General features: G+C 39.4%; 1 protein-coding gene across 4 annotated transcripts in view; it reads right to left on the reverse strand.

Annotated features, from left to right (window-relative positions):
* ZNF518B (zinc finger protein 518B) overlaps positions 1–13,195 on the reverse strand; it is a 154,696-nt gene that overhangs the window by 98,149 nt on the left and 43,352 nt on the right. The gene's annotated exons all lie outside the window — the stretch shown is intronic.

A 13,195-nucleotide genomic window follows, 5' to 3' on the forward strand; every position in this document is an offset into this window, starting at 1 on the left:
ATGCATGTGTGGGAGTGGTGGAAGTGTGACCACAGGGGTGCCCAGGATCAGGATGAAGAGCAGGTAGGAACTGCTGGGACCCCTCTTTCCAGCCTGAAGCCAGCTGCCCCTGCTATCAAGTCTCAATAGTTCCACTCACTCTCCCTCTGTCCCCCACATTCACAGAGAGCTTCCACTCCCAGACTCTGCAGAGCTCCATCCTGGGACTTTCTTCCTGTATCCCAGCTTCTGTCAGGCTGCTGACAACTCAAGGCTTTCACTCTGGGGTCTTTTCCCTTGTCTGATTCTCTCCAGGATAGGTACTTTCCCTGGTCTACCCTAGGCCATTTGTCTGGAGGAGGTTGTCTTTCTCCCAGGCCTACTTCAGGAGTCTCCCTTACCTCTGCTGCCCTCTCACTTCCAGGCCAGTCCCACGTGGTAAGATACTGTCTGCATCTCCTCTGTGGTTCTTTTCCCAGCAAGACGAAATACCAAACCATTTCTCTCTGCAGCCTCCTTTCTAACTCTCCTGTCTTCTCTTTTAAGTTCTTCTCCTTCCCACCTGACTCCTCCTCCAATTGTATCAGCTGTTCATTAAAAAAACCCTTTCAGAAAAACTTCCCAGATCAGCCCCAGCCAATTGTCTGGGGTGTGGACCAGCCCCACCCCCTTAAAGGGGCCAAGTCACCCCATGACTGAAACCCAAAAGTGTACTAGAAGCTTTTAAACTACAAATAGCCCTTTCTAGCTGGGGGAGCAATACACTTGGATTGGTCTCTAAGAAGTGAAAGAAACTTTTCTCTTAGAATGGTGAGGAAAAATTCCCAACCGGAGGATGGTCCACTATTTCCTCCAGTTTCTACTGCTGTGTAGGTACTTGACCCTCTCAAAACTGTAGTCAATGGACTTTGGATCAGGTGGGCAAACATGTTATCTTGTAACTATAGACCTGATTCAGCAAAAACACTTAAGCATATGCTTAACGCTAAGCACATGTGGAAGTGCTATGCTAAACTGAGCCCTGAATGCAGAAATATTATTGAATCATAAATAACATTCAGTTGATTATACAAAGCCTACCAAAAGTCTGTTGCTACTGAACAAACTTGCACAGCACAAAAGAAATCTGCAAGCTGAGAGCAAGAAGACATGGAGTTTGGTCAGGGAGAAGTTTGCAAAGTTGGAAATCGGAGAAAGACTTGCTGAAAATCTCTGGGTAAGGATAAAAAAGGTAAAAAACAAGGGTGATGTCATGGTAGGCCTCTACTACAGACCACCTAACCAGGAAGAAGAGGTGGGTGAGGCTTTAATTTAAACAACAAAATAATCCAAAGCACAGATCTTGGTGGTGATGGGGGACTTCAACTACCCAGACATCTGCTGGGAAAATAACACAGCAGGGCATAAATTATCCAACAAGTTCTTGGAATGTATTGGAGACAATTTTTTATTTCAGAAGGTGGAGAAAGCTACTAGGGGAGTACCTGTTCTAAACTTGATTTTGACAAATATCAAATAGGGAGGAACTGATTGATAATTTGAAAGTGGAAGGCATTTGGTGAAAGTGATCATGAAATGGTAGAGTTCATGATTCTGAGGAATGGTAGGAGAGAAAACAGCATAATAAAGATCATGGATTTCAAGAAGGCAGACTTTAGCAAACTCAGAGTTGGTAGGTAAGGTAGACTTGCTTCCCATGGTAAGGGGAAAAATGATTCAGTGATTTTATAAGTTGTTTGCTAAGATGCAGATCTATTTGTTCTTGCCCCCTTTCCTTACCAAAGATAGCAACTTGATGGGTGATGGCCCATAGGCTTTGACACCTCACTGGGCATCAACTTATCCTTTGTCTTTGAGAAACAGGTTTACCTACTCCCCAGACCTGTCTGGTAAACACACTTCAGTGATGATTTCATCTTATCTTCACAACTCCACATATAATGTTAAGCACATTTTACCACAATATTATTGACCAGTGAGTTATTAGTTTTCAAATGACATGCCACGCGATGTATTTTGTACAAAAATTATTACAGTAGCATGTAGGGTGTGAGTACAGGGGTGCATTCGGTCCCACCAGTTTCCTTAAAGAGGCCAAGTGTGGGGGGGAGTTCTCCAAAGGCTGGTGACTAAAAGGAATCCTCTCTCCAACTGACAGTAGAGGGACTGCAGAGCCACTCTGTAGCCACAGTCTGGCTGGAGAAGGAGTTGATGGTATCCACCTTATAAGTTTTCCCTGGTGGTTAGTGCACTCTCCCCTTGGATGTGGGAGAGACAGATTTCATTTTCCCCCTTTGTCTGATGAGTAGAAGGAATTTGAACGGAGCCTCCCATCTCTTAGAAGAGTGTTCTAACCACTGAGCCGTGGAACATTCTGGACAGTCTGATGTGGATCACCTGCAGACTCTCATGTTGAAGTTGGTCCACTGTGGATTGAACTATGAAAGAGACCTGGGGGGAGAGGGCAGGTAAAGAGCAAGCAAGAGAGACAGACTCTGTAGCCTGGTGGATAAGGAACTCACCTGGGAGGTAGATGACCCAAGATCCAGTCTCCCTACTCAAATGACTGTAAGTATTTATCCAAAATGGAACTGCTTCACCAGCAGAGACTGAGGGTAACCCACATCAGATTATCCTATATCTCAATAGTTAGCACACACTCCTGGGAGGTAGGACTAGGCTAAAAGTTATCTGATGGACTCCTCCTTGGCTGTTTTGTGTGAGATAAGCACCTAACCCACCTGACTCCGGGATGGGGGTTCCCAGTTGTAGATCTGTAGCACAGATACACGTTTCAGAGTGGTAGCCGCGTTAGTCTGTATCAGCAAAAATAACAAGGAGTCCTTGTGGCACCTTAGAGGCTAATAAATTTATTTGGGAACAAGCTTTCATGGGTTAGAACCCACTTCATCAGATGCATGGAGTGAAAATACAGAAGCAGGTATAAATACATGAAAGGATGAGGGTTGCTTTACTAAGTCAGTCTAACGAGAAATCAATTAACAGCAGGATACCCAGGGAGGAAAAATAACTTTTGAAGTGGTAAAAGAGTGGTCCTCTACAGACAGTTGACAAGAAGGTGTGAGTAACAGTAGAGAGAAATTAGTATTGTAACGACCCAACCACTCCCAGCCTCTATTCAGGCTTAATCTGATGGTATCCAGTTTGCAAATTAATTCCAGTTTTGCAGCTTCACACTGGAGTCTGTTTTTGAAGGTTTTTTGTTGAAGAATTGCCACTTTTAGGTCTGTTCGCCTACTGGTTTTTGAATGTTATGATGCTTGATGTCAGATTTGTGTCCATTTATTCTTTTGCGTAGAGACTGTCCGGTTTGGCCAATGTATTTGGCAGAGGGGCATTGCTGGCACATGGTGGCATATATCCCCCAGGTTCCCATCTGCATCTTTAGGAACTTACTGTTAAAAATATGTCCCTTAGCCTAAATTCCATCCTATTTAGGCTCTGAAGTCTCCTAAGCACTTTGAAAATTTTAGCCCAGATTTGCGCAAAAAAAAAAAAAAGTTACGTATTTAGCTGATGCTTCCATGACATATGTGATGATGACACAAAATAAGGGTAGGGTGGACTGACTGGGGTTAGAGCAGGTGTCTTAAAATATATTTGTAAAGCACTTATGGCACCTATATCGGACTCTTCATTATTATCTTTAATTAACAATAGAAACTGCACAGTTATAAAAACTATCTTCTCAACATTCATATTCCTGCTTGGTGCTATTAAACCAGTGGACCACAAGATGGCATAAGGGATTTATCTGCACAAACAAACTTGCAAAATTCCTTTGTCAGTTTCATTATAGAACTGTTAAATATTTAAGCTATAATTACTTCAGTTCAGAATAATTTGTTATGGTTCACTGCTTGCAGGATAAGTTAACGTCTATTATGTTTCATTTTTGTTTAGTTATGTTGTTGGTTCATGGAACTTTATGGAGACAAAGGTGGTGTTTATTTTAAAAAAGCAGATAAACTACAACAGCAAGAGTAAAATACCGTGATTTAAATGCTTGCAGAACACTTGATTAAAGAATGAAGAAAATGTAATCAGGCATATTACAGGAAACACTATAATCATGAAAACAGGATTTGACTTGATAGTCTTATTTACAGAAGTCAGCAAGTACGTTCACTAGGGTAACAGAATCTTATGGAAAAGTCAGAATTAACATGTAAATTAACAAAACAAAATGAATGCCAGACAACTTGATAACTATAACAAAAATATAATCTATGAACTGTTTTAGAAACATTAATATCAATGCCAAATATTTTATATAACAGATTGAAATTTGATTTAACTACACGTCCCAATGTCACACCAACTTTCGTAAAAAAAAAATTAACCCAATTTTATATGTGCTCTTTCTTCTGCAACTGAAAATGTGAGATCACAAAAATAAAGCTTTTTCCTCTTCTTAACCATAATTGTTCTTTAGTTAGCACACATAATAAACTGCTGTTTGTGAGTGATGTTAGAGAGAACTGGTCTGGACCCAAACATAAAGAGGAATAATGTCCCAGCTTTTGTTGTTGTCATGGCAATTACCTGACTATGTTTGCTCCTGTACGGCTGGTCAGACTAATTCTCATCTTATATGGAGATAAGCATAAATGATTGAGAATGGAAGTTCAGAGTGCACCTGAAATCCATACAGAAGTGTGCACCTATGATCCTTTGCTGCCCAAAAAGTGCAATGCAAAGGAGAAAGAATTAAATCCATCCCACCCTCGGGATTTGGGGTCTGTGAATGTCAAGTGCAGAGCAGCTGGCGTGTGGAATCCATCCTCATCCCAGGGCCAGACTGCAAGACTACTGGGCAGTCCCCAGCAATTGCTGTTCCAGCCTTCTGTGTAGATTGTGAATTTGACTTTATCCCCACACAGGGAGTAAGAGACATCCCTTACACTACCTAGAGCTTGGTCTGGGGTGCTGTGCCCCCTACTTACTCCCTCAAACTTGGAATATAGGGACAGGAGTAGGAATATTGTAGTTTGCTGCTGATGCAGGTCAGCAACAAATTATTAAGCTCTTGGAGCAAGGATGGGAACTGTACTTTAGAGGGATGGTTCTAAGTGCCTTCAAGGGCTATTCCTCTACTAGCGCATTTTACAGCTTCAGGATTGTGTCTAAAGACACAATCTAGCCCCTATCTCTTGCTCATAGTGTTGAACAAACGAACTACAGGCTTGTTTCTTAAATACATGGGCAGCAGTCTATTAACATTTATTTTAATCATCCCTATATTTAGGAGAAAAAGAAAAAGTAATTGGATCACAGGTAAGGATAATTTCTCTCATTAATGACAATTTCATTGGCTGTCTTTTTTTCCATTGAAAAAATATTAACAATATTAGGGGCTTGATATTGAAAAGTAGGGTCCATTTTTGCAGGCACCACTTTGTGCACCCCAAATAATGATACCCACAAATGTTGATTTTTAGATTTCTGCACCTGTAAACCATGCCCTTGTAGATCCAACTGCACCTGCAGATCCTGCCCACAGACATCTAGTCATGTGCTTGAACTATGTCTGACACCGTAGCATTAGCCCTTGCAATTAACAGCAGGTTCACTTATTTGCACTCACAAAAAATGGAAGCTGAGTTGGAAGTCTTTTTAAAAGGCAGGCCCTTTGCCATAGCTAGACATGTCTGTGTGTTATGCAGAAATAAAGGCTTAAAGAATTGAATGTGGAGTTTTGTGCTTGTGAAGCCTAAACATTCTTCAGTTTCCAACCTCCTCTCGTATAGAAAAGAAAAAAAAAGTTACACGTGTTTGTTTCCTCTCTCTTTCAGCACCCTTTGCCCCCTCCAAGGTAAGCGTTCTAACATAGAACATGTATGTGTTTCCTTAATGGCTTTTTGGGGGATGGTTAAGTAAAGTCATAATAAAACTAGTACACAAGCCCACCCCAATTAGTCATATCAATAAAATGTTTGGAAGTGAATTTACACATTATCATCTAATTAGTATTATTGGGACATTCCTACATTCTAAAACTAAGTTGGGTGCTAGGCAGAACAAAGGATTAGGTTCAGAAGCTTTGTACCTAGGACCCAGTCCTGCATCATTGAAGATAATGGGACATTTGCCATTGACTTGAATGAGAGAAGGATAAGGCCCCTAGTCAGGAAACCTGGGGTCTGATCCAGCTCCCACTGAAGTCAATGGAAAGATTCCTGTTGACTTCCGTGATTGCTGGATGAAGCCCCAGGGTTCTGTTCAATAGAACAATATTGCATTTTAACGCGTGGTAACATTTTCCTTTTATTAATTTGCTTCATATACTCCAGACCTAAATCCTGCTCTTGTGGAACTTTGATGGGAATTTTTGTCATTTACTTTCATGACAAATGGATTGGGCTCTACTCTGCTAATATAAAGCAATTTTTTTATCTTGTTATTCAAAATCAATTTTCCCTTGTTGGTCCTTTTGTTTTCATCTAAGATTAACAATCATCATAAATAAAATATACTTTTGAAAGGACTGCCAAGCTGATTTTACTACACATACAGTGAATGCCATTAAACGTGTAAATAGCTTTGCAAACCGTTAGTATTGCTGCAGTATTCATAATATTCCCTAAATTAAATATAGGGAATACAACTAATACTACAGTAAATTTATATCCTAGTAAACTCAAAGTCGTACAAATGTAGTGATTTCAGTGTTCAACACTGTTTAAATATTAGTATATTTGTTATAGTTTGTGCTGTGGTAGTGTTGAGGATCCTTCATCGTGGACTGGGACCTCATTGTGGTAGGCCCGGTACTGTGTCCTCGTCATGTAATGGTAGGATTGCATCTAGAGGTCCTGACTAAGATCAGGGCCCTACTCAGCTAAGCATTGTTCAAATATATAATAAGAGATAGTCCTAATAAAATCCCAGTGCTCTACATGGGCAACCTGCAATTACTAGACTGTTTTATGTCCTCTTTACATCCTAATAGCTCTTCAAATTCAATTTTTGACTTTTTAGGCCTCTTAAGACACTTCCAAAGAAATATCAGCCACTTCCCCCAGAACCGGAGAGAAGCAACCAGCTGTCTCAAACAAGGAAAATATGTAGTCAGGCTCACACATTTCCAATGTCAGCAAAGAACACCAGGTAATGGTTACTAAGCATGTTTGTTTCATTTTCTGTTCACCTTGCCAAGGACAAATTTTTGAGTCTCAGATACATTGTGTAAGAAAGACCTGAAAGTTTGAAATAGACCAAAATATGAAACCTGGACCCCTGACTGTATTAAAGAAAATGCCACTTCTTTAGCAGCCTTGAATTATTTTTATAAAGAGTAGCTTATGTTAGCTTAAGCTGATATTAACACTAAAAGCAAAGTGGGATGGTTTAGTCTGCGGAAGAGAAGAATGAGAGGGGATTTGATAGCTGCTTTCAACTACCTGAAAGGGGGTTCCAAAGAGGATGGATCTAGGCTGTTCTCAGTGGTAGCAGATGACAGAACAAGGAGGAATGGTCTCAAGTTGTAGTGGGGGAGGTTTAGGTTGGATATAAGGAAAAACTTTTTCACTAGGAGGGTGGTGAAATACTAGAATGCATTACCTAGGGAAGTGGTGGAATCTCCTTCCTTAGAAGTTTTTAAGGTCAGGCTTGACAAAGCCCTGGCTGGGATGATTTAGGTGGGGATTGGTCCTGCTTTGAGCAGGGAGTGGGACTAGATGACCTCCGGAGGTCCCTTCCAACCCTTATATTCTATGATTCTGGGAAAAACAGAGCCAATTAGAAAAATGGGTGGAATTTTCATGAAAATTCTTGTGAAAATTTTGTCCCACTTCTTTCACTGAAATTTTGAAAATGACCAGCCATCTCTAAGTATAATAATTGTTTTTGTTTAACACAGATGGTGGACACAGTGGTATGCAAGCACAGAGAATGAGGTCCCTTCCAACCCTGATATTCTATGATTCTTTGAATAAAACACAATCCCTGCCCCAAGGATCCTACTGTGTAGATAGTAGTTCAGTCACATTTCCAGTCAGTTCTTGGCAGCCCTCCTGAATAGGGTGACCATACACCCCGTTTTGGCGGGGACAGTCCCTTGTTTAAGCCCTGTCCCGTCCATCCCGATTTTTTTTTTCAAAAGGAGGCATTTGTCCTGTTTGCTCTTGCTGACTTGATCAGCTGGCAAGAGCAAATGGGACAAATGTCCACTTTTGTCAAAAAAGTGGTGTGCAGTATGGAGGAACATGTTGGGGGAGAGGGGAAGGCAAGCGGAGATGCCATCCCCATGCAGGGAAGAGGCACAGCTCGGGGGAGGCAGCATTCCAGCATGCCCGGGGCAGCAGGGTTCCAGCCACTGGGGCAAAAGTCTCCTGAGGGGGCCCCTGCAGGGGGCAACAGCCTTGCAGTGGGGGAAGGGGGCACACAGAGTTCCAGCGACAGGCAACAGTCTCATGGGGGTGGGGGCTTAGGCAAGCAGCTGGAGATGTCTTGTTTTCTCTGAGAAATATGGTCACCCTACTGCTGAACCTTCCAATAATAGTGCCAACTATGTTTAGTTTGAAGGGGACACAGAGTGCCAACTCATTTTACAAAGGACTACCCAGCAGTCCATCCCTATTCAACAAAGTACTTAAGCTTAAAATCAATGGAACTTAATCATATGCCTAAAGTTAAGGCCATACTTAAGTGCTTTGCTTCACAAAAATGGACTTAAGAACATGCTTATGTCTTTTTCTAAATGGTACCTAGGTGATTTTAAATAGGAGTTAGGCATCTAGATGCTCTGGAAAATTCTACAAGGCACTTATCTGCATCTTTAGGTGCATAAATACCTTAAAAACTCTGGTCATAAATCTGTTTTTAAATGGGACTTAGGCTTTGTCCATCAAATACAATTCATATGTAATCAAAAACAGATTTAAACTCTCCAGTGACAAAAGAGTAGGAAATCAATTCCGTTTTTGCACCTAGTCCAACTATTATATGAAATAAATAAAAGTTAATGTAAGAAATCTTGTAGAGCCACTCTCCCTCCCAACTATCCATGACAGGTCACCTCTTCAGCAGGTGCATCATCCACTGAAATCAAAAAGAGCTATTCCAGTGTGCATCAGCTGTAGCTCTGGAACAAAGAGCCAAAAGGCTGAACTTTAAGCTCATGCATAAATCCATTTCTATTCAGCAAAGCACTTCACTAGGACATTGACTTCAATAGGAGTTAATTGTTTTGCTGAATCAGGGCCTTGATGACAGTTGTCCACTTCTCTGTACTTGTTTGTATCTTGGGTTCCCCTTCTGCAGCCTTGTCTACACTACCGCAGTAAATGGACCTAAGTTAGTCAACGTAGCTTAGGTCGACTTACCATGGTTACCTAGGGAAGTGGTGGAATCTCCCTCCTTAGAAGTTTTTGGTGTCTACAGTGTGCTGCGTCAACTGGGGACGCTCTCCCGTCGACTTACCTTACTCTTCTCATTCTGCTTGAGTACTGGAATCGACCAGAGAGCGCTCTGCCATTGATTTAGCGGGTCTTCATTAGACCCGCTAAATCAACACCCACTGCATCGATTGCAGCAGCTCCGATCTACTGATAGTGTAGACATGGCCCTTCATTCTTCAGGGAACATATATTTATAGTTGAAATAAAAGTTAGTGATGTTTTTTGACAGGGTGGGAAAACTGTTTAGAAGAAATCTTGTAAGCATACAGATCTCCACCACCACACACACATATATATACTCCCAAAATATAAACATCTCAAATGGACATGTCTCATTTAGCATAATTAATTCCATTTATGCTACAGTTTTTATGGAAAACCATAACTTTTTTCTCCAATGAATTTGTAGAAAATAAACAACTTCTGAACTTATATAGCAGTAAAACTCCTTACCATGGGAGATTCATTTTACTTTGATAATATCATCAACATATTTAAGTACTCAGAATTTTTATTTTACAATAATGAAATGTTTTGCATCTATTTCTTTCTTTTCTAGACACCTGGAGTTAAATGAAGTAAGTAGTAATCTTTGTATACATTATCAGCATAGAAAGTTAATAAAGACAAAATGTAGTAGTCTTAAAGCCACTGCTCCATCAATGACAGATCAGTGTAAAGTTACTTGCTTAAATGAGATTTGTACACATGGTTTAAAGTTATCTTCCCGAGCATTTAGATAAGAATGTGTCTCATTCACGCAAACTGCTGTAGAGGTCTATGAAGGTTCAGCGGTACATACACATAAAAATTAGTAATTTTATTGCAGAAAAATATAAATTGTGCCCTTGTTCAACACATATTCTGAAAGACAGAAAACTGAAAACACAAGGATAGAGCTTGAAAAATAGGAATTTGCATTAATAAATGTTATAAAAATCAATAATAAGTAATACCTTCTCTATGGTTTGTGGGGGGTTTTAACTATCCTATAGGATTTTAAAAGAACATAATATCTACAATTCTATGCATCGTTCAAATCCGTATAGAAAAGTTATTATTCTCTACTAAATCATATAGGTTTTACAGTAATTTTTATATTATACTACTACATTTCTATAACATTACATTTTATAGGATTTTTCTTTAATGTATTTTACAGTGTTGATTCTTCAAAATGTTCAATTTTCCTACGACTGGCAATCCTGACACCTGTCTAATAATAGTCTTTTTTTAAAAAAATGGGGAAATGAGGGACAATTGCAGTCCATACTGCCATGGGAATGTTTGCAGACTTTGGACGTTTGCTGCTACTCTGATGTACTAACTGCCACAGAATCACATTTGTCTTGGATTTCCCCACTATCCCATTCGTCAAATAAACTTCCTTATTAACCTTCTCAGATAAGAATGATGTAATCTGAAGGCTTGATTGTGCAACCATAAACTTTTTATAATAATTTGAAGTAGAAATAATCAAGAATACAAATTGCAGTATGAGAGCTGAAATTTTCTAGTTCCAACCAAGGTAAAAATACCTTGAGAATATTCTCTGTCTAGGGTTTTGCTATTTCATCCTCTACTACCTGTACACAACAGGAAGGTGAGCAGATGAAATAAATAAATAATAATAATCTTCCAGAAAGACCAACTTGGGGGGAAAATGGTCATTTTTTATTTTATCCATATGGAGTTCATCCAACCCCAATTATCTATAGGATTAATTTTTAAAAGCAGCTAATATATTTTTATCGACTCCACGTTTATTTGCTGAATTATTACAAACCAGGTTATGATACAGTTACTTATTACAGCAGTTTACTGATGTCTAACATTCAGAACTGACGTGTTGGCAAGAAAGAAAAAGATGTTAGTATTTTTTGCTCTGGCTTCTCTTTGACATTTTGACTCATTACAGAAATAAAGTAATGAATATATTCTTAACAAATGGGGACCCATTCCAGTAATTAACCTACTCTGCTTGTACCCATGACAGCCACACTAATATTGGTGCAAAAATACTCATACTTAAGTTTAAAAAACAGAGGCCAGGTCTGCACTGCAGATCTGTATCAATATAACTGTCGCTCCATGGTGTGAAAAATCCATACCCCTAAGCAGCTTAGTTATACCGACCTAACTCCCAGTGTAGACAGCGCTATGTCAACAGGAGAGCTTCTCCCATCAACATAGCTACCGCATCTTGCAGAAGTGGATTAACTACACCAACGGTGAAGTAGTATCTTCGCTAACCGTTACAGTGATGCATCTTCACGGGTGTACAATGTAGTGCTGTACATGAAGACAAGCCCAGATTTTCAGGACAAATGAGTGTTACACAATATGAAAAGAGATTTCAAATTAAATTACACTGTATTAATATAACCCCTATGACACAGATAGTGTGACTATAAACCCTTTTCCATTTATGAGCAATGAGAAAATGTAGTTAGGAAGTAATTTTTAATTAAGATTCAAAGTGCAAGGTGTATATTGATTGTAGAGGGTATTATCTTTTCTTTACTATTAATTTATGTTACTGAAGATACTCCTGTATGTTTAGTGGAAGAAAGTAACATCAAAATCACATAAAGGTCAAATTCCCATGGATGCAATTTAACTGACTTCAATGGAATTACTCCAGGGATGAATTTGATCCATTATGTTTATTATAGCAATTATTATTGTTTCAATTTTTGCACCATAGTATGTCCTAGTCAATACTGTTCATACAATACATTTTGAATGAAAGATAATCGCGCTATCAATAGGTAGGCTCAAAAGAAAAATCCAGTTTTACTTAGAAGCATTTTATTTCGGTGCTTGATTTAATGGAAGATTAATTATGGAAACACCTGGCTAAATGCTAATCTCAGTTACACAGGCACAACATGGCTCACTTCATAAAGGTTGTAATGTTACTGTGAGCAGAATTTGATCCACTGTTTCAGTGAGCCCATTACCGGGACAAACTATGCTTTTAGTTACACCACTATATAAATCCAAAGTTCAGTGATGTTGGTGGAATTATGATCAGAATTTAGCTTGTGATTATATCAAAGTAAACATGTCATTTATATATATACACTTATATCCATATATGGATACATCCATCATGCCAATTTTTAAATCAAGATTTTTCTAAGATCTGCTCTAGTTGAAACAGGAATTCAGGGAAGTTCTATGGCATTTTTTATGCAAGAGATCAGACTAGATGATCACAATTGTCCTTTATGACCTTGTAATCAATGAATCTATGAGTATGCAGTTCATCACATAAGACATATATAGAAGGTTAATTCAAGTTGTATAGTTACTAATACTGAGGGCCTAATCCAGCTCTATTGAAGTCAATGGGAAGACTCCCAGTTATTTCAATGGGCTTTGGATCACTGCCCACTGAGGATGATTTGAAATATTGCTCCTTATCTTGCTCTCAGTCAAGAAATGGCAAAATTCCCCAACCACTTCATTGAATAAAGAAAGATTGGACAAATGACCAGGGAGGAGTATAAAAATATTGCTCAGGTATGCAGGAGTGAAATCAAGGCCAAATCACACTTGGAGTTGCAGCTAGCAAGGGATGTTAAGAGTAACAAGAAGGGTTTCTACAGGTATGTTAGCAACAAGAAGGTGGTCAAGGAAAGAATGGGCCCCTTACTTAATGGGAGAGGCAACCTAGTAACAGAGGATGTGGAAAAAGCTAATGTACTCAATGCTTTTTTTGCCTCTGTCTTCATGAACAAGGTCAGCTCCCAGACTACTGCACTGAGCAGCACAGTATGGGGAGGAGG

The sequence above is a fragment of the Lepidochelys kempii genome, chromosome 4, assembly GCF_965140285.1.
Source record: "Lepidochelys kempii isolate rLepKem1 chromosome 4, rLepKem1.hap1, whole genome shotgun sequence".
Lineage (NCBI taxonomy): Eukaryota > Metazoa > Chordata > Testudines > Cheloniidae > Lepidochelys > Lepidochelys kempii.